Source organism: Mandrillus leucophaeus, unplaced genomic scaffold (assembly GCF_000951045.1).
Source record: "Mandrillus leucophaeus isolate KB7577 unplaced genomic scaffold, Mleu.le_1.0 Scaffold115, whole genome shotgun sequence".
NCBI lineage: Eukaryota > Metazoa > Chordata > Mammalia > Primates > Cercopithecidae > Mandrillus > Mandrillus leucophaeus.
In genome coordinates, this window is record NW_012099765.1 from 4,807,996 (window position 1) to 4,832,465 (window position 24,470).

General features: G+C 40.3%; 1 protein-coding gene across 3 annotated transcripts in view; it reads left to right on the top strand.

The window, feature by feature from the left end:
- TENM2 (teneurin transmembrane protein 2) overlaps window positions 1–24,470 on the top strand; it is a 998,748-nt gene that overhangs the window by 445,397 nt on the left and 528,881 nt on the right. The window lies entirely within an intron of this gene.

Below are 24,470 nucleotides of genomic sequence, written 5' to 3' on the forward strand. Positions count from 1 at the left end.
GTTGTTCTCATTGGAGCATACTACAGAAACCTATTTATGAAAATATCTTGTGGTTTCCAAATAGTTGTAGGAAAGGGAATTTTTGGTCACTTATGCAATTTACAGAATTGAGGTCAACTGAGGATGTTGGGATAGTTCTGACTGGGGCTGTGAAGACAAAGGTATGAGTAATAATACTCTAGATCTCTAAGCTCATTTCCTATCGTATATTGTTTGTGAGTCATTGGCTTTGAAAACCAGAGGAGAGGCCCACATTTAAGTTTCTCTGTAAATACCGGTTTTTGGTGTCATTCAGCATTTGAAAGTAATCGTTGTAGGTGGTGGATCATGTATAATTTCCAGGGCTTTTCGTGAATAGATGACAAAGTGCTCCTTTATTATATGATAAGACACAGATCTCCACTCTGCCTCCCACTCTACTCCCCCGTCATCCTGGAACTAAATCACCAGAGGGTTTAATCTATTTCAATTTTCTTTGTTCACATCAGAGATGTTTTGGGTTTGTTCTGTGGACTTCTTATGACTAAGAGTATTGATTTTATTAATCCAATTGTTTGTGAACAAAAGCTGACTTTTTTTATTGCTGGAACTGAAAATTAGTGACATAAACTCTGATATCTTAAAAGACTAAACTCATATTTTTCCCAGAGGCATTTGCCAAACTGGCTGTTACATTTATCCTCTCTTCTACTAAATTTATGCAACATGAACTGTAGGATAATAAGCGTACAATATACTTAGGTTCCTAAGAGTTTCGACATAATACTTCTCACAGTGAAATCGTCGGTTCAGTTATAAAACACTCCATGCACTATTGAAATATGACCTAGGATCCATCTAGTTTTACTCTGATTTCTGTGTAGATGTGGATGCAAGGATTCTTTTGATTGAAACATATCGTTAGTTTCCATGAACAAGGCAATATACACCTGATTATTCCACCCTTGGAAGATGCAAATAATCTTTCACGTTTTGTATTAAAACCCCAGATAAAAACCCCATACCAGTTGACTAAAATGGGTTTCTACCCTCCAGACAATTTTTTTTTTTTTTTAGTTCTAAGGAAAAGAGTTCAATTTTAGCTGTGTCAATAGCGTTTTGAGCGAGATGGAAGATGTTCGCCTCCGTTACAGAGGGAATTTCAGGCATTGCATTGGAGCTGAAATTTGCTGGCACCTGCTGAGTGAGATTTTTCTGGCCTGTGCTCTGAGAACATCTTTTATCAAGTGCATGATCATTTATCCAGCTTTCTGAGATCTAAACCAGGTCATTCTTTGATCTTTATCTTACTCTGAACTTCCTAATGGTTGAACCCGGTCAGAAGAGGGCGAATCTCAGTCCTCCAGACCCTTCAGGAAGAAAGTCATCCTGTTGGTAGTTTAGTTTTCTTTGTAACAAAAGCATTTTTTTTATTTAACCTATTTTATCCCTTGAAAATATACTATTTTGTTTCTGCCATCCTAGAATGTGTTTGGTCTAATTGAATCTCTTCATGGACTCTGGGTGGTCACTAAAGCATCAATTTCTCAGAGGGTTTTTTTTTTTTTTGAAATATTTAAGGCTATTTGCTTGCCTCCCAAATGGTTCCAGACTACTGCATGTAGTTTTTATGTCTGTCTTTGATAGCACAGCCTTCTCATGTGTTGCTTTCATGCTGTTACCTTGTCACAATGCCTGGCGAAAAGTAGCTGCTCATTAAATATTTCCTAAATGAATAGGTGGTAGTATTTTCTCATCCCTTTTCTAATTGCCTACTTTTATCTAATTTGTTTATGTTTTGAAAATCAGGTAGGCATACATGATAATATTGTGAGCAAATCAAGATTAAACAGTATATAAATGCGGACTTTAATCCCCTGGAAAGTAAAAAGCCAGCACTTGTTTTGTGATACTGATATTGTGACAGTTATTTTGACTACTAAAAGGTGGCTTTTAAAACTTGCTTTGTGCTTTGCAACTGAGCTCCAAATCCACAAAAACTGAGATTTTTGAATTCCGATTAGGTGAGGTATCTTTGTAGTTAGTTTTCCATCAGATGGTCATTACCAACACCTAAGAGTACTCCCAGAAGCAGGCTATAGAAAAATCACTAGGCTGTTACTGTGTTTGTGCTTATTTTAATTAGATTTCTTTTAGATTTTTTTAAAGTTGTCCACGGAGAAAATGTATCCCTTGTGAATGCAATGTCCATTATGTAAAACTTAAGTGCACTGGGAGCTTTGGAAAGTGTAAAATTTATATTTAGGGCCCTGTTTAATCAATGTGATGAGATTTAAGATCAATTATAGAGGAAGAAAAGAACTGGATACATTATTGTTTTCAAGAAAACTTGAAAGCTGAATAAGAATTTTTTTTTCTCACTGCCAAATAGTTGACAGTTTGCTTTTTTGAATTGCAGTGGAGCTTTTTGAGATGTTGGTCAGAGCCACTTCTGCTACTCTCTTATTGTATTCTGGCTAGAGTGTTGGGGGGACAAGAAAATTTCTCATTAGTGACATGTAGTGACACTTCACTTTATTGTGCACGGATGATTTTCTGACAGAGATAGATGACATGGTTCAAGTTTCCAAGAAAATGTTATTCCATCATTGAATGGGGAAGCTCTGAACCAATCTTTCCGATTTACAAACAGGCCGTAGATGTGCCAAATATGACAAACTGATACTGAAATGTGGAGCCTTGAAATTGAAGATGTTTCCTTGTTCATTGTTGGGTATAAAAGGTTACAGGTAACAGAGTACATTAACCATGCCATGTTTTCACTTTTCATTAAGTAGTGACGTGGATGGTGCACGGTCGATAGAGAAAAGTCGCCATTAGTCTGAATTTTTTGACACTAGATTTTTATTTTCCTATCAGGAAATATGTTTTTTTCTGGAGCAGAAAGGGCAAAATAGTTTCCTCCATTTTCTCCAACACCAGCATCTCCTCAATAGGATTCCTCAGCTTGACTTGCTGGTGTCAAAGAGAAAGGCATATTCCCAGGCAGTGGCGGATGTCGACTGGTCACCCGCTACCCCTTCCCTTCTGTAACATCCGCTAACTCATCATCTCCTTGCCAATAGTGCCCAGTTTCTATTTGAGATCAAGGAACTAAATATAGTTAGCTCTGACAGAATCTCTAGTCAATGCTATGTCAGGAAATGGTTAATAACAGGCGCTGAGGGCCTGAGTGTGGATCTGCTTGTGACATCTGATGATTTGATTTCCATGGTGTAAATATTCTCACCATGGCTAATTTCAAGCCACCAAAGTGACATCAAATGTGGAAATAAAAGGAAATACTAACAATTGACTCCCATGAGCCCATAATACTCAATACCAGCATAATACTACCTCTATTCCAAAGCTGCTGTTTTACATACAAGAAAATGGTGATCTAAAGAAGTTAAGAGGCTTTTCTGAGATCACACAAACAGAGGTAAGACTAGCGCCAGAGTACCTATCCCCAACTTCTGAAGTTCAGTTTTTAGTAAGCTGATGATCTGAATTGCTTATGTTTACATATGTAGCTGCTAACTTAAGCACATATATTTCTTTTAAACAGAAGGGCCTCTGAGGTTCTTTGCTTAAGACCAGAAAACTATCTAATGTTTCACAAAGTCAGTATTTTAGACTCTGCTGCCCAGTCTCTAGACAGGAATCTCAGTGTATCTTAATGGAAGTGGCTATCATGTATTGAGTATATATGTGCCAGTCACTCCACATGCATAGTGCCACAGAACCCGCAGGGAAGGCATCATCTTTCTCTCCATATTGCATATGAGGACACTAAAGTTCAGAGGTAGAAACTTGCCCAAGGTCACATCTCATATGTACTAAGGGGTGTAGTGAGATCTTGACCCAGGTTTGCTTGACTTCACATAACACCTGGTCTTGCGCTTGCTGCATTGTTCTGGAGAAGTACAGTAATTTGTTTCCCACAAATATTTCCTAAATTAGAGAAAATCCCCCATAGTAGAAATAAGTCCACTATGTGCTGATGGACTTTGGGGATTTTCTCTAATTTAGGAAATATTTGTGGGAAACAAATTACTGTACCAAATAAAAATGCAGATGCAAACAAGGGTTTGATAACAGGTAGGTAGAAAATAGCATCCATGGCCCTTTGGGGTTCTGCTCATAGGTTTTAGTATTTTCCCTGCTACTTAGTCCCTCATCTCATCTCTGAGATTTGGTAAAGCTAACTGGTGAGGACTCACCTGAGAGGACCTATGTCTTATCTCAAAGGTCCTTTTAAAAAATAATATGAGAAATATTCATCCACTTCTAGAACTAATGGTGAACAATCAGTAGTTAAAATCTAAAAAGCAGGCAAAAGGGTTACATATTTTAAATAAGTATCAATAACTGTATTAATTATATATAATCATATGTAATATATGCAATATTTGTTATATATAATAGTTTTGTTATATATAAAATATAATAAATATAATATATATTATTTATATATAATAAATATATTAATAGTTGATGACAACAAGGCTGGTTAAAGCAAAGGCTGCTTCATTTTATCCTTCTTGTGCCAAACGAATGGCATTCCTATATGATTCTCATAGTTTGCCAGTGTGTTCTATCTACATTATTTGGAGTGAGTCTGCAGCTTTCAGTACTGTGGTCTGCATTAAAGTGGGATGATTAGCATAATCTATACTGCACCCTTAAGAATATGGGGGCAATTAAACACTGAGCTTGACCTACTGCCCTCTTTTGTAGGGCAGAGATGATCCTGCACAGTGGAGGTGATTATAAATATCAATTCTATTCATCCTTCCTCTCAACTGCTTCATCTTCCCTTCCTTCCTTCATCTCTTTTTCTTGACACTCTACACATGCAATTTTTAACCTCCAAAACTGCTGAGAAACTGACAGCATCAGGCTATCTTGCTGGAAATTGAAAATGCCAGTCAGATAGGATCTCCAAATATCCAAGTATCTGGATGTTTAGGGTGGTGTAGACAAATTAACCAGATGCTTCCATTGTGAATCTGGCTCTTTTTGGAGACCTGTGGAAACAACAAATACCTATACATAAAGAAAAAGATAATACTAACAGGCAAACAATTGCTTTGAAGTTCCATTGCAATTGTACTGTTGTATGTCTGGCAGCCATATCCAGTGTCTGAAAATTGTGGTCCTATTTGCCGTAACAAATCATTCCCACTGATTCCCATGTTGAAGTCTGAAACTTTACAGATGAAAAACCTATGTCAGGATATCCAAGGCAATTTCTGTATTTTTAAATACAGAAATAGAAGTAGTGACCTGCTTGGTAAAGACTAACTAAAATGTCAAGTTGCTTCTGTGTGAAAATCAGAAAGTTTGCTGTGTGTTACTATGAGAAACTAATCAGTCAATACTAAATGAATGTAATTTAGTAAACAAAACCTGTTACAACTAGAAATACTTAGCAGATTTTTTAAAAATAAAAAGAGGGGGCTGGACTTGATGTGAGAACTATTGACCAGGAAGTTCTTTGACCAGGCTGGGTGCAGTGTCTCACACTTTAGGACACCAAGGCAGGCAGAAGGATCGCTTGAGCCCAGAAGTTCAAGAACAGCCTGGGCAACATGGCAAAACCCCATCTCTACAAAAAAAAAAAAAAATACAAAAATTAACTGGGCATGGTGGTGCACACCTGTGGTCCTAGCTACTCAGGAGGCTAAGGTTGGAGGATCACTTGAGCCCAGGAGACAGAGGTTGCACTGAGCCAAGATCATGCCACTGCACTCCAGCCTGGGCGATAGAGTGAGACCCTGTCTCACAAAAAAGAAAAAAGAGAAAAAAGAAAAGAAAAGAAAGTTCTATGACCAGTTCATACCAATCAGCCATGATTCACTGTGCACCCAACTAAGTGCCATGCGGCAGTGAGGTCAAGACTGTACTTGTAGTGTATACAATCTAGGGGCGGGAATAAAGTTTTACACATTTGATGAATGTTACCAAAGTGTATTAGTCTGTTCTCACACTGTTAATAAAGACACACCCGAGCTGAGTAATTTATAAAGGAAAGAAGTTTAATTGACTCACAGTTCAGAATGGCTGGGGAGACCTCAGGAAATTTACAATCATGGTGGAAGGAGAAACAAGCATGTCCTTCTTCACATGGCAGCAGCAAGGAGAAGTACAGAGTGAGGGGTGGGGAGAAAGCCCCCTTATGGAAGCATCAGATCTCATGAGAACTCACTCAGTATCACAAGAACAGGAGGGAATAAACTGCCCCCGTGATTCAATTATCTCCACCTGGTCCCTCCCATGACACATGAGGATTATGGGAACTACAATTCAAGATGAGATTTGGGTGGGGACACAGCCAAATCATATCACAAAGGAACTTGGAGATATCCATCTAGAATTTCTGCTTCTAACCAAACAGAATTTGAACAGGAGAGCCATTTACTTATAGTTAGTGATTTTATAGGGGTCAAAAATGCAACATCCTCAAAATTATCCATTTTGGCAAAACAATTTACAAATCCTATTTTGCTCACTTCTTTGGGTTAAGGTATTTAAGGTCTCAGTAAAAGATAATGCTGTAAAACAGTAAAACAATGATGTCAAGCCGTTATGAAACCGTAAAAACTCTGCTCTAATAAATGTGTTGGATTAGCAGCCAGTCACCTAGGACCTCCACAGAAGCCCTGGCTCAGGAAAATAAAAAATCCCCTGAGGGTCTGAAGGGAGGAATTTGGAGAGGAAGGAATCCCCGAAATGCATACTTCCAGATGAGGGACCCCCGGTGAGAACTTGAGAAGTCTTGTTCCTATCTGAAGACCCGGAGGCTGAAAGAGATGTTGAAAGGAACATCCTAACGAGGGGCTGAAGCAGCCACGCCAGACAATTCTGATGGGGAAGTCAGCCTTCCCTAGCCAGTGAACTAGCCTGGTAAAATGCCTACTGGATCTGGCTGCAGAAAAGCACAAGTCTCCCTACTGAATGGCAGCAAAAATGAAGCAGAGTTTCTGAGATTTGCCCAAGGCCATAGAAACAGTCCGCCTCACACCTGGGATTGGAATTCAGATCTTTCTGCCTTCCAGAAAGACAACGCCTGTCGCTGCCGATTGTGTCCTATTTTTAAGTTCATTAGTTAACCTCTGGGTACTTAGCCAGTTCCAAGAGCCAGTGTGTCAAAGCGTTTTTAAATGGACGAGCCTAAAGTGATCATCGTCTGGTCGGCCCGGCTCACCCCGTGAGCTCCTGCAAATGTTCCGTGGTTCATACAGAGGCGGGCTGCTCATCAACAAGTTTCTCTGGGAGGTGGGAAGCATCTTTCTTCTGATCAGAACATGCCTGTCACAGAGCGCCGGCGGCTACCAAGCAGTGCCTGCTCGAAAGAGCCACTGCCCCAGCCTGGGAGTCCAAAATCTGTCTTCTGGCAGAGGCTTTAACTGTTTGGCTGCTGCTTAGGAAGGTCCATGCTGGTACCTCCCAGGAAGAGAGAACCCAGCTGGGAAGCTGCCAGTTGCAGGCAATCTTCTCCTTCATTTCAACTTAACAAGTATTTAATGTGTACCCGCTGAGGGTCCAGTCCTTTGGGGTATGCAGCCCTCTGGAGGTCTACAATCATGCTGGGGAGTCCAGACACAAGCAGGAGGCAACCAGATGATACATCAAGGCTCTACATAATTAAGAGCTCTGCAGTCACGGCTACAGGAATTCAGGGATGTTCAGGGCTCTTGATGTAGCACTGCCTCTGCAAAAGGACGACTAGCAGTATTTAGGAAGGACCTAAAGACATTGTTTCTGCCCTATCAGGGTTCTTTGTCTCACACTAGGGCACAGGCAAAAAAAATCAGGCAAAATGAGACCTCTGCTTAAACGGAGAGCTCATGAAAATGAATGGGGCTCCCCTGATGCACAAGATTCTTCTCCAGACAGTTCCATGGGGGCACTGAGCTGATCCCGGTCACTCTGAGGTCAAAGGGAAGGCTAACTTGGCCTCGGCTGTCGTGGCTGTGTTGTTAATCAACCTTTCCATGCTAAACTCCCAGCTCCAATTTGCCTCCTTTTTCTTGTGCTGATACTTGTTTTATTTTGTCCTTGCTTTTCAGCATTTGCTGGGCACCCACAGGGTTCCTGGCACTCTAGCAAGTGCCTGGGTGGCAGTGGAGTCATAACTCAGAAGACAGGATGCTGTGCGTGACTGCTTGATATCTAGCAATGCAGTAGCATGGTGGAAGTTTCTGGCTGTGTTAAATTCTAATTGTTTATATAATAAGAGTGTAGCATTGGGGCGCTGTTATAGCGTGGAGTGATGTGTTGAGCTTGAGCTTACATGGTGTTAGATCAGCTTCCTCACACTTCTGATATCCTCTCACCTCCTAGAAGAGTGACTTCTTGAGCTAGGCAATTTGCTTTTAGAAGATTTATTGTTAAGTCTGATTAAGTAATTATTAGTAAAATAATTTGTTGGATGTCTGTCCCTCTTGCAAAACTGTAATTCTTATGCAGGCTCTGACACAATGTGGATTCTTCATCATTGCAGCCCCAGTGTCTTAAACAGATTTGTGATGAAATAATCGATAAATATTTATTAAAGTGATTATATTATTTTCCTAGGGATACCATAAGAAAATTCCACAAGCTGAGTGGCTCAAACAACAGAAATTTATTTCCTCTCAGTTCTGGAGGCTGGAAGTCCAAGGTCAAGGTGTCAGCAGGTTTGGTTTCTCCCAAGGCCTCTCTCCTACCTCCTCACAGCATGCTCACATGGCCTTTCCTTGTGCACCCTCATCCCTGGCATTTCTCTGTGTGTCCAAATTTCCTCTTCTTATAACGACACCAATCAGATTAGATAAGGGCCCACCTGAAAGTCCCCGTTTTAACTTAATCACCTCTTTAAAGGCCCTATCTCCAAATATAGTCCCATACTGAGGAACTGGGGTTAGGGCTTCAACATATGAATGGGGGACACCATTCATTCTATAACAGGGATGAATGATAGAAACAGAATGAAGTATATTGTAGAAAATTGGATAATATTAAAGTGGATAAACTAGAGAATAATGTACATAAATACGATATTAAAATGAGTTAAGGTTATTCCTTGCAATAGTAGCCCTATCCCTCATTTGTTCCCTTGGCTAGGAAAGGACAGGGTGGCTTTGCAGTCAGCAGGCCAGGAATGGTGTTCTAGCCATGGGTAGGGTGTAGATTAGTTCTGTAATTCGGTAATACTCTATTTCTATTTCTAGGCTTTTGTTCTTTATTCTACAAAATAAAGGGATTGGGCTCACGAAGTCACTCAGTGATCCTATGAAAAGCTGAACCACAATGGACATATTCCTTATAGCTTTTCTGTTTGACTAAGAGTGATATTCTGCAGTAATTCTCTTTCCTCCAAGGTTCATGGAGAGAAAGAAGAGACCCAAAGTCTACTTTGTCTTTTCCTTAGTAGGATTCCAGTTACATGTAAGTCAGAGAGTCAGGGAAGCAAAAATCTCTACCCTAGGAAGCAATAAGCAACTCCCTAAATGGGAGAAAAGCCAGCAAATTCTCCTGGTTCCCATCTTGCTGGCAGGGAGCAAGTCTGTGCTGCCTTGTATCTGTCTTCTCCTATCTGAGTGATGATGGACTTTAGGAGATACAGTGTTAAAGGTAGCAGTAAGGACCATGAATCCACAAAACAAGAAGTCAAACCCTAGTTCCCCTGCCGACTTGCTCCCAAGCTCAGAATACCTAACTGGTGAAATCCCATCTAAGACCACTTTTCACCCTATTCCACTGATGTTTCCCATTCTTCCCTGTTTGGAGTGCATAGTTGAGACATTACCTTGAGCACTGAAATGGCACAATAGACACATGGAATTTCCTCCCCATCCCCAGTGCAGCCTTCCAGCAATGTGTAATAACTAATTACTTGTGACCCTCTCTTCCCCTTGTTATCTCCTGGAAATAGTTGTTTTTCTGTCTAAGAACTTGCTACAGATGCTACTAAAATAAAATCCCTGGGATAATTAGCAGATGCGAGGGTTTCTGCGATGTTTCATTAGTGAGCGGTGCTGGTCTAGGAGGCTGCCAGCTTGCTTACTGCACTCAAAAAGCAGGGTTGTAGCTGCCGTTGTTTTGATTTGCATATGTTCTTCCCATTTTCACTTACCGCCCCTTTGCCCAAGAAATCACCTCTCCAAATCGACGATGACTTTCCAAATCTATATGTCTTTGCTTTTCCAGTTACTGCCTTCTCTTCATTTACCCAGTCACATTGGGTTATGGAAACACAAATGCAGAAACGTGCCCAAATCATTGTGATCTCAGAAATTCAGAGCAGTTTGCATTTCAGCCTAAGGCAGCAGCTTCTAAACTATACTGAATAGAACTTGGGAAACCTCACACACCCACAACTGATAGAATGCTTCTCTTGTGTGTTCTTGGATTGTGCAGTCAATTGACATTTTGTTGACTCTACTTCTCTTCAATTTCCCTTTCTATATAATTTCAATTCTCCTTCTTCTAGGATCTCTCATTGCTATTTCCAGTGGCTTTATACCATGGCTCAGCCAATCTTTGAGAAATAATGCCAGGCCTCTCAGTTCTTTTCTATCTCTCATCCTACCTGATTCCTATCTTACCTTTGCAAATACAATTGGGGTACTGCCAAGATAAGAATAACACTTTAGACTCAGTTACTGGGCCTAGGGACCCATGAGAGGGATCTGATATAGCTCAATCAGAAGTTGGCCCTCTTCTTTATTCTGCAAGATTGATGATCAGGACAATCCTTCCTCTTACTGAAACAATATGCCTAACCTAGTTTTCAAATTCCCTCTTGGTGACCCCTCGGCCCTCCTTGACTTCATCAGCACCCATTGCTTCCTCCCGCTACTGGGCTCCAACCACCTCAGTCTTTTGTCAACCCTGCAGATGTGCCAAGCTCATTCCCATCTCAGAACCTTGGCACTTACTGTTTCCTCTTTGTTGTACACTCTCTCCCTATAGCTGCATCTTGTCCCTCTCCTCAATCTGAGAAGCTCACCGTATGCTCAGATGTTACCTCCTTGAAAAAGCCTTCCCTAAAGTTAAGTGATTTTGCCCACTCCACCCTGTCCCTGTCTTTTCCACGGTGAAATTCTTTTTTCTTCTTAACCTTGTTACTGTCAAGAGTGAGCTCCACGAAGGTTGGCACTTTACGTTGTGGCCACTATTTTTTTGCAGCATCCTTAACTGTGCCTGTCCCAGATTAGATGCTCAACAAACACATGTTGAATGGATAGATTTAGGAGAATAGGGTTAACAAAGGATGAGTTAGAGAGGAAAATAAGATTCATGATCTCCAAAAAATTAATCAGTGGTGAAATGGCCTTGTTGATTCAGGTTTTAGCATTTAAAGTGTGTTGTTCTCTTTGATTTTCCAATTGTGGGTGATCTCTGAAAAGGGGCAATGTCTATAGCAAATCTGCGTGGGTTTCACAAAAAGTCTTCAACTGTCACCTCTACACAAATTCCTCTCAGATCTACGTGTCCAGAAATGGAGGCCCCTGATCACAGCATCTCCCCTCATTTTCAGATTCTGCTACCACCTCAGATTCAACATATTGAAAATATCATTGTTACTTCCGGTTCAGCGACTCAGTCTACCTTCTCACTTGCCTTGTTAACATACCACCCATCTTCCACCTTTCTTCTCAAGAAGAAAAAAACCAGACCTCTCTGACGCTTCACCATCGTCAGCCCCTCATTCCCAATGTAGCTAAAAGGAGCTGTGCCACTTTTTACAAAATCAACCCTCATGCATTCGGCACCTGTTGTTATTTCCAGAAACTGTATTAAGCCTGTGGACAAACAGGGCCCTGGTGGTCATGGTATTTGAAGCCACCCTTTTCTGTTTTGATTGGATGCAGGAACAATGAGTACACAGCACACCCAGAGTCCATCCCTTGTCATATGAAGTCCCTCTTTCTTCAAGGACAGCCTCCTACCTGTATCTTGCAGATTATTGCCAAAAGAAATATCCTAAGTGGTAATTAATGGTTCTACTTTATCTTCATGAACCTAAACTAACTCTGTCATAAGCCTAGAGTTTTTTTCTATGCTGAGCTTTTGAAACTCTTTATAATCTGACATTCACTCTTAACTAATTCCCATATTCCCCCAATAATTCTCAGTTTTCCAGCCAAGATATTTGGAGCTCACTATCCCCTTAACTTTTATTTTTATTCCTATAGTACTTACCACAGAATTTAAATTTGAATGGAATCTTACATATTTTTTAACCCAACCTCCTCATAGATGAATTTAAAAAAAAAGAACCTGAATTTCACGGGCTTAAAGTCAGAAAGCTAATTTTAAAAATAATGTTTCCTGATTTTTAAGGTTCTTCACCCAAAATATTATCATTTTTTCTTGCTGTGTATATGTCCATGTGGCCAGTATGTTAGCAGCTCCTATCAGAAACCAATCAAAGTTCTCAAACAAAATGGAATTAAGAGAGAGGTTTTGTTGAGTAAACCATGGAAGAAGAAAAAGAGAAGGAGGAGACATTGGACTAAAAGGACTCGTGTTTGCAGATTTGAGTATCTGTGTTCCATTCATTCAAATTTGCCATCTGGATCATTAGAATATAAGATGCCTATGTTTTGGTAGGCTGAGGCAGAAGAATCACTTGAGGTCAGCAGTTTGAGGCCAGCCTGGGCAACCTACCTACCATCTCTACCAAAAAAAAAAAAAAAAAAGAGAGAGAGAGAAAATTAGCTGGGCGTGGTAGCATGTGCCTGTAGTCCCACTACTCAGGAGGCTAAGGCAGAAGCACAACTTGAGCCCAGGGGTTTGATGCTGAATGAGCTGTGATCATGCCACTGCATTCCAGCCTGGGTGCTGGGTGACAGAGTGAGACCTTGTCTTAAAAAAACAACACCAACACCCATTCTGAGTCACCATATCATTAGCAATCCAAATCTTTGACTTCCTCTCAACACCAAACAAAACAATATACACCTACATATAGTTGTTTTTTGTCTTTTAGCATAAGACCTGGGACTACACTTACTGGGGAGTAGCTGAGGCTAGAGTGTAAAAGTCCAATAGTTGTTGACTAATAGTGCCTCAGTGGTAGTTCCAATATGCCAGTTAATGCATAATGTCTCCCCGCATGAAACCTGATCAAAAAGCTTTAAAGCTGCTTGGCCCCTACTGTTTGCAGAGGAAAACATGGGGACTGAGGGCCTCAGAAGGAGGGGCAATGTGAGCGCATTGAGTGACTAGGCAAGACATCATTTGTAGAAAGGCGAAAAGAGACATCATTCTCAAAATGCACCACGTTGCAAAGAGGTCACGATTCTTAAATGATGTTTAAGGTAACTATTCAAACCGACAAAAAGGCTTATCAAAAAAATTAAATAAATACATAAGTTTTTAAAAAGCAATCTCTTCTTTTTCTTCCCTGTGTTTGAAAACCTTCCCATTAAGAGTACACAATATGCGATGGCAAACATGGCTCAGTCTCATCAGGAAAAGAGAAAATTGTTTGAAATAAACCTCAAAGAGAAAGAAAAAAGCTGTCATTTTCTTTAAGGACACTATTATGTTCTTATTGACAAGACAAAAGAGTAATAAAGTTAAATTATAGCAACTATAAGCTTGATAGTTTGGTTGGAGAGAAATAGAGAAACCTTTGCTATTAAAAAGAAAAAGAAAGAAGAAAAAGTAGATCTTTTAATCAGTCCCTACTGAAGTTATGTCTACTGCCCTTACCCCTCATTGAGAGCATTCTTGAATCTGTTCCAGGGACAACATTCTTACCTCATTGATACAATCCAGGAATGATAAAACTGGAAGTGAGCTTGCATAATCATTATGCTGGAGTCTCTTGTTTTATAATTGGAGAAACTGATGTCTGTAGCAGTCAGTGACTTGCCTGTGCTCACCCAGCCTTTAAATTTCAAGGTTAAATTCTAGAAACCAGCGGGAGCTGAAACTTATTTTCTCCAGACACAGAATCTATTTATTCAGCCTTATTATGAAATCATCATGCTAACAACAAATTCATGGTGATTATCCTGAAATCTATCTACAATCATATTTGGAGATTCTGAGCATACTTCCTAAGCTCTCAAGAATTCAGGGTCCCAAATTCCTCCTCCCTGTCTGGACTAGGCATCAGGCAGTTGAAGAAAAAGTGTCAGATAATCCCCATCCTTCCTCACTGCTGTACCTTGATGACAGTCAACACCTCTTACCCACACAGTCTCTTGTTGGAACAGGAACAGTGCCTCTCTGGCCCCTGTTGTGAAAAGAATGAAGCAAAAAGACCCTCCTAGCCATGAATGAGTTATGGGACTCTTCAGAACTGCAGTGAGAGAGGCCAGACACCTTAGAAGTGACAAGTTCTCCCTTACAATATATAGTAGGAGTTCAGAAAAAGGAAAATGCAATAATTTTTAAGTACTTTGGGCCATTTTCCTCTCTTGCTTCTCTCCTGGAGAAGTCTGAACACGTTTTTATTTGGAAAGGTGCATTGTGACATTTTATATCGTTCCTTCCACCTATTAATAGCTCTGGCTGCCCCAGGTGCTCATTTTCAAGACACCCTCAGAGAAGGGGGACTTCTGGCAGCCACTCTGCGCTGACAGCTTCGGGGAAATGGCAGGTTTTGATTGATGTATTGTGGGCACTCTTTCTTTTCTTTCTTTCTTTCTTTCTTTCTTTCTTTCTTTCTTTCTTTCTTTCTTTCTTTCTTTCTTTCTTTCTTTCTTTCTTCTCTCTCTCTCTCTCTCTCTGTCTCTAACAAAAAAAAAGTGATGGGTTTAGTATCCTCCTAGGACCTATAGATTTTAATATGTCAATTAGTCCCCTTTTATGGGAACTTGTATATTTGTGACTGACTCATGGTCTTCCAGGTACCTTTTTGTCTCCGTATGACACTGAGCACCAAGTATCAACATCACCTGTCTCTCTTTGAATAAACTTTCTAGACAGGCAGCAACCAACAGCCCCTATATAGATGCTTGTCAGAACAGCACGTCATACGAATTCTTCTCAAATTGCGGATTGACTGTTAGTTAATCATTACAATGAGATGGAATTGGAAAGTGGGGCTAAAACGCAGGAATGTGAAGTACCAACGTTTCTTCCAGGTGGCTCCCCCTGATGGAGGCAATGTTCTCCCGGTCTGCATTTCTGTGGGCATTGACTGCTCCAGCCATCCTCTATAATTCTGGCTTGTTGCAAGCTCTGTGAAGGGAGCAATATATTTCCCGAGAGCCTCAGAGAATGTTGGCTCTGCCATCTCTGCCCAGAGAAGCCAGTGTCTCCATGCTGGCTGTCGTGCAGAGCTCCATCATAAGCCTTGAGACACTGTTCTCAATATGAAATGTAGGGACATTTCTTACTGCCGAAGTTCCCCTTGGTATTCTCACAAATTTAAAACAAAAATAGCTTTTTGAGGTATAATTCACATACCATAAAATCCACTCATTGGAAGCTATTTTTAGCTTTCTACAATTTTTCGGAAATTTATGGAGTTGAACAACCAACAACAGCCTCCACACTTTTAGAATATTTTCATCATCCAAAAATTCCCTACTGGCCATTTGCTGTTAATCTACTCTACCCCTAGTCCTAGCCAATACCGATCTGGTTTTCTTATCTCTATAAAAGTGACGTTTCTGGGCATTGCTTATCAACAGGCTTATATAATGTATTACATGGTAGTTTGTAGGTTCATCTATGCATAGCATGTATCAGTAGTTCACTCCTTTTATTACTGAATAATATTCTGCTGATAAAGGTTTGCCACATTTTCTTTATCCACCAGTTGATGGACATTTGGATTGTTTCCAATTTGGGGCTCTTATGATGCCATGGACATTCACGTGCATTTCCTTCTATGAATATATGCTCTAATAAGCTTCTTAAATGCGACTTCTTACATGCTCCTGTGCCCCTGACTATGCTAATCACTTTAAACGTATTATTTCCAGCCTTTGCAAAAACTGCTGAGATAGGAATTTTAACCAAGAAACCAAAACTTATAAAGAAGCAACTCACTTGAAACAATGTTTCTGGAGCCAAAATTCAACCCCATACTCTTCGAACTATGCCAAGCAGCCTCCATTACTCCCTAACAAAAAAGCAGGCATTTCCACGAAGCTTGCACACGAAACCCAATGGCTCACCCTCCAGCCATATCAGAAATCCCTAGTGTGGCCACCTTAAATGGATTGGAGGTTTGCAAATGCACCCTAGGACTTCATGTACAAATATTCTCTTCGAAATTACAGCAGCCTCAATGGTCACTTCAAACCCAATTTTGACATGGATACATAGATCAGTGTAAATGTATCAATTATCTGCTTTATGCCTAGAACCAAGGTGGGTACAGTGAGGAAACAAAAGATGAATGACAAACAGCCATGGCTCCTTGAGGTCAGCATAATGGGACGACCAGCCTCACACACATATGTCTGCATTACGTGGAACCAACTGCACATGTAATAAGAGCTTCAATTATGTGAGAATCTGTGCCAAGACTTAAGCCACTCACGACTTGTGTATCATCTACCTATTTCCTTTTTCAGTTTTGTGGGCACTGTAGAGCTAAATTACCAACAGACAGAGAGAGAGAGAGCTGAACTCTACATAATTAGTGAGCTACTCAGAAGATATTCGGTGGAAACATTGGGGAAATGTCATTATTTAAGGCACCTGAATAATCTGCAGATATGTGCGTGTGTGCATGTATGTGTGTGTGCATGTGTGTCTACACACACATAAAATCTCCCTGGAAGCTTTTAGACATTTTGTTTCATTTATACATCTTACAAGTCTTTCTTAAACACCTACTTGCTGGCACAGTGCACATGTTAGCAGAGAGCTAAATGGTGTTCCCTGCCCTTCTGGAGCTTACAGTTTCATGGAGAAGATGGATATTAAATAAAGAAATTAATTATTAAAATTGTGAGAAGTACTATGAAGAAATAGAGTATTGTCAAGGGAACATTTGCATTTACACATGTGTCATTAGCAGAAGGTGATGAGCTGATATTTAGCTTTGCATTAAAACAAAACAAAAAACCCAGAGCCAAACAAAAATAAAGAACCTTTCAAGCCAACATGGGGAGGAAGAATTCCCAGTGGGCAAGTGATATATCCTGGTGACTTAGAGTAGGAGGCTGGCAGGAGCGATGAAGAGAAATAGACATGTTTATAAATGGAAAGCCCATCCTTCTGGGTCTTCTTAAAATATTCTGCAAATCTTCCATAAAGATTGGCTATTTCTCTATCAAGGCTGGGTAACCTCATACATCAATTCTCCATTTCCCTGCCCAAGTTTGTGATAACGTATCTTCCATTAACCTATGCTGAAAGAGACATTTCTATTCTAAGGATCTATTTATGTTCTCCTACAACTTTCTCAAAGATATGCCTCTGGGTTGTAATACCTCAAGCTGATACTCAGCTGAAATGTGAATACTTTTGCCAAATTTCGGTAACATTGATCGAGCCTTTTCTGAGTCATTTGATCGTGGGGCTGTGGGGATGTCTTCTCTTTGTAGGGAAAAAAATGCTGTTCCTTTCATTTGAAGGGACGAAGGACTTAATTTGCTTTTTCTGTTACTTGCCATAAATTTGGTCATCAATGTCAACAGCATCCTATGACTTTTTTTTTTTCAATTATTTCATGAATTAGGACACAGCAGGTAATCTTAGTTCTGACATCTATTTGAATAAATAAGTGTATCTTCCTGTTCTTATCTCTGTTTTTATTACCTTAAGTAACACACTGAATTTTATTTCAGGTCCTTCTCTCTGTATTTTCTCAATTCTTTGCACAGTTCCTTATGAAGCTTCTCTGGTTAATTTCTGTTACTTTCCAGTTGTCAGAAACCTTTAGTTTTGTGATCGTTTTTCCTGAAATATCTCTAGGATAAAAGTCTAGTTTTACCTTTCATAATCTCCACATCCTATCAAATTTACTTTTTGAAAATGTACTTTCCTGTACCACTTTCTACCGAAGAATTAGTTACCCTTTTTCCTTTCAATTGCCTGTAGTCATTAACAGAAATATTTTCCATCTGTCTCCTATTTTTCTTTATTTCTCTTCTTTGGTAAGAAAAGCATATAAAATTGCTTCCACCCTACATTTTGGTCAAATTATTTTGTGGTATGGGTTGAAAAGTTTTTATAATTGCACCAAGTTTCATTGACCCGTATTAAAGGTGTCAATGTGCAAAAACTTTCTATCTGTTTAAGCTACTGGTTTTTCATTAAAATAAGGATGGTTTTCTTAGAGAACAGTTTTTTTTTTTTTTTTTTTGAGAGACAGGATCTTGTTCTGTCACCTAGGCTGGAGCATAGTAGTGTCATCCTAGCTGGCTGCAGCCTCCACCTCCTTGTCTCAAGCATTCCTCCTGCCTCTGCCTCCTTAGGAGGTGGAACTACATGGGACTACAGGCACATGCCACAACTCCTGGCTCTTTTGTGTGTGTATATTCATCCATTTTCACATTGCTATTAAGATACTACCCAAGACTGGGTAATTAACAAAGGAGGTTTAATTGACTCACAGTTCCACATGGCTGGGGAGGTCTCAGGAAACTTACAATCATGACAGAAGGTGGAGCAGGCATGTTTTGTATGGTGGCAGGAGAGAGAAGTGCAAGTAGGGGAAATGCCAGACACATAAAACCATTAGATCTCATGAGAACTCACTCACTATCATGAGAAAAGCATGAGGGAAACCACCCCTATGATTCAATCACCTCCCACCAGATCCCTCCCTCAACACAGGAAGATGATGGGGATTACAATTCAAGATGAGATTTGGATGGGGACACAGCCCAGTCATATTGGTGGAGTTTTGCTATGTTGCCCAGGCTGGTCTCAAACCCTTGACCTCAAGCCATTCTCTCCCCTCAGGTTCCCAAAGTACCAGGATTACAGGTGTAAGCCACCATGTCCAGCCTATTTTTGCATTTGTATCTCATTTAAAAAACAAAAGAAATTAGACATAATACTGATTTCATTATCTATCTCTTGGAATAACTATCACTTTTACTATAATAGTGGAGAAAACAAGGAAAAGGTAAAACATTAAAAAAGTGTTATTTGGAACAAAGATTATACAAGGCATTATACTAAGAACTGATATGAACGAGAGATAAATAAGACATGATTCCTGCCTTTCAAAGACTGACACTTTAGTAATTAAGAAAAAAAAAAAAAAAAAGATGTTCATATATCCACAATAAGATGAACATAAGGGAATAAAAATTCAAGGAAGTTGAGTGTGGTGGCTCATGCCTGTAATCCCAGCACTTTGGGAGGCTGAGATGGGCAGATCATGAAGTCAGGAGTTCAAGACCAACCTGACCAACTCGGTGAAACCCCGCTCTACTAAAAATACAAAAATCAGCCCAGTGTGGTGGGCACCTGTAATCCCAGCTACTCAGGAGGCTGAGGCAGGAGAATTGCTTGAAACCAGAAGGCAGAGGTTGCAGTGAGCTGAGATCATGCCACTACACTTCAGCCTGGGTGAAAGAGCGAAACTCCCTCTAAAAAAAAAAGAAAAGAAAAAAAGAAAAAGAAAAAATATTCAAAGGAAAGAGAGCAATATTTAAAATGGGCTGAGTAGTTTTGCACATTCAAGACTGATTCCTGGGACCCACATCTTTGAGGTCAGCATGAAAGGAAGGGGAGGCAAAGTTAAATCAGTTAGTGACTGTGTAGTGGCATTTGAAACCTATATTTTTAAATGAGTGTCTTTGCTTTTCATCCTAAATCTTTTAAACCACGTGTAGTTTATCAATAAAGAGATCCCCCTTTTTCTGAGGGAGGAGAATTGGGGAGAAACTTGGGATCTGGAACTGACTTGATCTCTGGCTACTTTGCCTATTCTGATAAAATCGTCTTCACCATCATCATCTCCCCTTGCTTTGACCAGGTGTATTAGACTTTGTCAAAAGCAATGGAGATGATTTTTTCAAGGTGAGAAGGCATACTGGGGTAACTGCAGAATGGTTCATTATCTGCGGGGAATGTTAATCGCCTACCTCGAGGATTCTGAAGAGGGAAAGAATGAGCCAAATGACACTTTGGATTAAATGATAAACTGAGTGTAAAGCCCATAGCAGAGGAGCTGGCACAGAGTAGAGTTCAATGAATAGAATTTCTCCATCACCCTTCCCTTGCCCTACGCTGTTATGGGTTGCAGCTGCTGTCCATATAGGCCTGTTACAGAGAGAGCAGCAGGTGTTCCCCGGGCGTTGACAGGTTAGGGAGTCTGACTCTCAGAGTTTGCATGTTTCTCCTTGACTCTTGATATCCTGAGTAATTCTTGACAAAAGCATTGTCCTCATCATTCTGTCTTGGCCCTCTTCTTTTGACCTGAGCATTTTCTGGAGTTGTTAGCCAAGTGATAAAGAGGATAAGTCCAGATGGGATGCATCGGTGGTGACCTGGCATTTTCTGCTGGGGTGATTGGTATACCATAGAGGCAGTTAATCAAGGACGGCCAAGGGGCTCCTAGAACACACGATAGTAGTACACCTACACTTTGATCCTCACTCTAGACCTCTGGGAGCCTGTTTGAATATTAAACTCATTAACCAAAGAAAGCAGTCTGCCATTGATGTACACATTCCAGCCTGGGGTTTTCTTTTTTTAATAAAAATGATGTGGGTAGCTGATTCAGCATTACAGTGGTTTGTTCCCCAACCTCCAGAAGTATGTCAGGACTGTTATTTTATAGCATAACATGGCTGTTCAGAAGGTTTCTGAAAACCTAGGGCTTAACGTTTTTCTGGTGCCGTTATATCATATTCCACCTGTGTATCAGGAAATGTGCTTTGGGAAGGTCTTGAAGAAAATTTATAGAATAGGACCACAGCTTGTAACATCGGGAGGACCTGACTTGCATATGATATAAGGAAAGGCTTCCCTAAAGAAGTAAACTGATTAGTAGAAGGTAGCCACAGGGAAGGAGAAGAGTGTATGTGAACTGGGAGGAAAAACAATGTATTCCAGGAGCTGAAAGGACAGAGTTGTCAGGATGGAGAGAGGAAACCGGGGAGAGGAGGGAAATAGATGGTAGGAACTGGGCAAGGACCAGACCTTACAAGGTTTCATGGATCACCTTAAAGAGGTAAGAACCCTAGGTACTCTACCTTAACAAAACAGGAAGCCTGTGACAGATGTTTAAGAAGGAAGTGTAATGACCAGATTTGTTTTTAAAAGATCATCTTGCCTGCCATGTGAATAAAGGATTAGAAAGACAGTAAGAGTGATATTGAGAGGACCGATAGGAGGTTGTCACACTGCAAGACGGCGTGATGGCAGAGGACAGCATGATAATTTATCCTTGTCTTTTGGGAGTTTACAATCTAGTAAGGAAGTGGACATGTGTACACAGAATTATTACAGTGTCGCGTGTGATAGTGCCATGAGAATTAAGCAAGATAAAGTGAGAAAGACAGAGGTCATTTTTTGCAGAGAAAATCAGGGAAATAGCTTCTTACATGGCAAACAGGATCCAAGGAATGTAGTGGCCTGAGGCTTGTTTTGTTTCGTTTTTGGCTTGTTTTTATTTAGATTTTTAGGTACAACTCTTTCCAGATTAAGAAATTGCTTTAAAAGTAGCTTTCCCACTGTTTTGTTTTTTTTTTAAGCTTCACATACACATACATTTTCTATTCCAGTTCACATTATCTTTGTCAGGCAAGGAGAAAGCAGGTTTTATAGTTATATATATAATTTCCTTTTAGACTGGAGTAACTGAATTCTTCTATCTATCTTCCAGGTCATCTGTCGGTCCATAAAGCCAGGAAGAGTTTAGAGACAAGTCTGTTTTCCTGAGGACGCATAGTTTCTGTGAAAATAATACACACACACATGCACGCACGACTGTGCAAATAAATATGGGTACGATGCTTTCATCCTAAGAAATTCAGAATGAATTGCTTTTAGAAGGACTTACACAAAGTTCTCCTGCAGTTCCTAGGGCCTCTTCTTTCCTTCTTTTTTTTCGAGACAGAGTCTCACCCTGTCACCCAGGCTGGAGTACAGTGGTGCAATCTCAGCTCACTGCAACCTCCACCTCCTGGGTTCAAGCAAGTCTCCTGCCTCAGTCTCCTGAGTAGCTGGGATTACAGGCGCCCACCACCATGCCCAGCTAATTTTTTTTGTGTATTTTAAGTAGAGATGGGGTTTCGCCATGTTGACCATGCTGTTATTGAACTCCTGACCTCAGGTGATCCACCCACCTTGGCCTTCCAAAGTGCTAGGATTACTTGTGTAAGCCGCCACACCTGGCCTATTGGGACCCCTTCTTGAAACACCTGTGTGAGCACCCTACTTACCATCTACCACTGACCACTCCTACATAGGGCTGTATTTCAGTGAGACCACACAGCCAACAAAGGACGCTAGTTTGCTTTGATGGAAAACCTACTAAGCTTTACTGGTGAATCTCTGCTGAAAAGAAGTAGGCTAGGTTATACTGAAACCATGAGCAAGAGAAATGTTCAGTTGGTCATGTTGGGAGTCATTGGGAATATTTTAGCCCATGATTTCATTCATATTGGCTGAACTCTCAGCTCCACCTATGTGTGAGCATGGCTAAGTCACCTAAGCTCTCTGAGTTTCTTTGGAAAAATAAAGTGGTTAGGCTGACTGATCACTCAGATGTTTTGCAAATTTAGTTTCAGATATAGATTTCCATCCAGGAGAGCTGTGAACTGATTTTACAAGTTTAGCCTAGTATTGCAAGGATTTAGTTATTTGGGTCTATACGCAAGAGAGTACTTGACTATGTCCTTCATACCAATGCCAGAAAAGTAGAGAGAACTCCTTCATTCCTTTAAGTATCTAGAAACACATTTTTGAGCCAAGGGGATGGTTGGCTATTTGAATGAGAATTTTGACTGTACCCTGTGGTTTCTACAATTAAAGAAATGGCATATCTGGACTTAGAAAGATAATAGTTTCATAGGAGTTTGCATTCTTAGACCACACCCAGAAACTTATGTTTCATTTGAGATTATGCAATTTAAGGATATTGACAAATCTGAATGCATCCAAAGAAAAATGATAAGGATGAAGAAAAACCCAGGAAAATTGCTATGTACAGAAAAGTTGCTAAAAACTGGGAAGGGTTGGTCTGAAGGAGATTTAGGGATATATTACAGCTGTCTCAAATATTGTGGAGAACTGTCAGAGGAAAAGAAATGAGACTACCCTGGCTCTGTATTTCCTAATAAACCTGGGGTAAATCGATTGAAATTGCCGGGAGCTTAATTTGGGCTCAGTGTGGAGAAGAAATTTCTGACAACAATATGTAGCCAAGAATAGGATGGGATCTAATTTCCCTTGTGCAAAGAGTAATTAGGAAGGGACTGGATGTTGATAATATTGATTGTGAAAAGCAATGAGTTGTGTTTTTACATGTATTAATGCAATCTTCATGATAACCTGTTGATGTTGCTTCTGTTATTATTTCCCCCATATTACAGATGAAGAAACTGAGGCACAGTGTGGGTAAGCCACTTGCCTAAAATCACACAGTTAGTAGGTGACAAAGCTGGGATTCAAACTCATGCCTGTCCTGTCGTCAATTTGGGAGGCTTAAACATGCTGCCATGTTGCCTCCAGGTGTCCATCATGTAGGTGGATAGTATTTCTGCCCCTGGGTTTCCAGAATGATCTTTGAAGAGCTCACTGATAGTGGTGTATTTCATGGTGCATAACAGATTCTGTGGTAGTACCTAACGCAGGCAGAGGTGCCTTCCTGCAGGTATGCCAGTCTTTGGTAATGAGCCATTATGCTCCGTCTGTCATTCTGCTGTAACCACGCATAGCCATCCTGTTTCCTTCCTCACAGTATCTGGAGTTGGGATACATTGTTTCCTGGTGGAATTTGCTTTGTCTGCCATATTGATAATATCTACTTCAGCAGCTACACTATGACATTCCCTTACACGAAAGAAAATTACAAAAATATCCAAAAGCCCTACTTTTGGGGTATGCAGACTGCAACTATACTTTCCTTCCAGACATGATGGATAGCTGTTTCTGTTCTTCCCTATCAGAGACTGCACCTTGCATGAGTGTCGGAGAGAGATCTCTGTTTTATTGGCCCTTTGCACGTTAGGAAACACAATAAAAAAAGGTAAAGTGCTTTCCAGTACAGGAAAGGAGAAATAATCCCTTTCAAACTTGATCAGATCTATCTCAAGGTAACCGACCAGGAAGGAGAACTGACCCTATTTCACATACAGGTACTTTAAAATAATTTCACAACAGGTAGTTAAAATGTAACTATGCTGTGCTGTCAATCACATCTCGTCCTTCTGGATTTTAACGCTTGTTTTACTTGAGGGAAGATGATATTTGAACATTCTATGGCATCCGTCAACAGGAATGCGCACATGGTTTCAAATAAGGGTTTTCAGCCTTCTGAAACCAATTACTTCTGCCTAAATGGAAATGCCAAAGCAGAGATGTGTCAGCAACTAAGAGAATAATTTTTTTAAAAA